Genomic DNA, 2,147 nt, shown 5'->3' on the forward strand with positions numbered 1-2,147 from the left:
TCATATTGAATAAAGTGAAATCATTGGCACTCAAGATTATTCTTTGAATGTTCATACATTGTTCTTGAGTGTTCATCATTTTGTTCATTAAAACATTATAATTTGGTTATTCTTAACTCGATTATTAGTGTTATTGAGAGATCTTGGATCAACAATTGGTATCAGAGCCAATTGATTGTTTTTCCAATCAAACGATCATACAAATTCTCTCAATTTTTTAAAAACGTAAAATTTCTCTCTTCTAAAAATCCTCAATGGCCAACTGGAATTCTGCATATAGTGTTGGCTCCCTCACCAAGCCTCCAACTCTTCAACGAGAAGAGTACCCGCAATGGAGGATAAGGATGGTAAACTTCTTGGAAGGAATGGACAGGAACCTCCTGCGATCTGTAATGGAGGGTCCTTACGTTCCACAGACTCTTGTCACAAGAGTCCCAGGAACAAATACCACAGCTGAAATCCCTGCCTACTACATGCCCAAGGATGAGAAAAATTGGGATGAAGACGACTTAGAACGGGTTGAGACYGACAAGAAGGCCAAAAGACTGATAATCATGGCYATACCCAATGAGATCTTCCAATCCCTTGATGCATGTTCCACAACCAAGGAACTATGGGATGAACTGGCAAGCCAACTGGAAGGAGGAGCAAAAACAAAGAAGAATCGTAGAGCATAATGTCTCAACGAATACACCAACTTCAAGGCTCTTCCTGATGAATCGATTCAGAAGACATACGATCGTTTCAACACATTGATTAATCATGTCGTCGAAACGATATCTCCAAAACTAAGGAAGAAAACAATGTTTTATTCCTAAAAAGTCTTGGCGATGAATGGACTCAGCTGTCGATGTCCCTTCAAGCAAATCAGGACCTAGACGGCTGGTCACTTCATRATCTGTATGGAACGCTTGCAGCACAAGAGAACGACATTATGACGAAGAAGGTATCCATCGGTGGACCTTTAGCTCTTGCTGCCGATGAAAAGGAAATATCAAGGACTCCTACCAGAGAACATAAGAAGAAAGGAAAGAAAGCACTGGTGATAGAATCAGAATCTGAAGACGAAACATCTGAATCAGATGATGATATCAAAGCCTTTGCCAAATCTCTAGCCTTGATTACAAAGCAGTTCCAGAAAAAAGTTCATCAAGAAACCCTATGAACGAAAAGAATTCAAGAGGGAAAGGTACCAGTCATCCTATGAAAGGAAGCCATCTAAATTTCATCAGAGGGATGGAAGAGAAGAAAGAGAAGAAAGAAGAGAAGATAGAAGAGACGAGAGGAAAGAAGACAAGGATGGAAGGAAAAGACCAGAGGATTTTTTTAAATTAAAAGAGAAATTAAATTTTGAAAAATCTGAAAGAATAAAAGCGGAAAAAGAAGCAAGTTTCTACAAAAGGGAGACTGACCTTCTAACCGAAGAAAAAGCAGAACTTGCTAAGGAAAAGACTCGCATCACCACTCTTAAGAAATCAGAGGAAGATAAAATTCTGGAACTAAACAAACGAATAACTAAGGACTTGGAAAAGAAAACTAAGGCCTTAAAAGAATCCGAGGCAGAGAGACTAAATTCAGTTGCTCTTAAAGATTTCTTTCAAAAGGAACGGGAAATCCTTCACCAGAAGCTTCAAACCAATGAACTTCTGATGAAGAAGTATAAAGATGCCCAAGATGTTTATGAAAAATTAAATGGTCAAAGGGACACTCAAGGGATTGGATTCAATGAATTGGAATCCTTCATCGAATCAAAGAAATCCACCCTTGAATCCACTTTCAAACTTGGATGCATTCAGAAAGCCGACTTTCTCCCAAAACCAAACGCAAACTTTAAAAGAGTTAAAGTCGATGGAAAAACTGTCGTTTTAAGACAAGATTTTGAGAATGTGGTGTACGAGAATAGTACAAGTAAGAATTCTGATGGAATGAATGACACCACCAAATCAGAGACTGATGGAAACCCTATGGTCAAACCAGAATCTCTGATTGTCAATCCCACTTCATCAGCAAGTACTGTTGATAAAAAGGAGAATCCTAATGAGGAACCATCAGCTGATGAGTCGATGAACCATCCAAGTGAAACTGGAAGTTAATCTAAGTCAGAATCGATGGAACCTCAGACAGATCACTCTGAAGCATCAACCTCT

The sequence above is a fragment of the Cynara cardunculus genome, assembly GCF_001531365.2.
Source record: "Cynara cardunculus var. scolymus isolate 2C chromosome LG 2, CcrdV1, whole genome shotgun sequence".
Taxonomy (NCBI): Eukaryota; Viridiplantae; Streptophyta; class Magnoliopsida; order Asterales; family Asteraceae; genus Cynara; species Cynara cardunculus.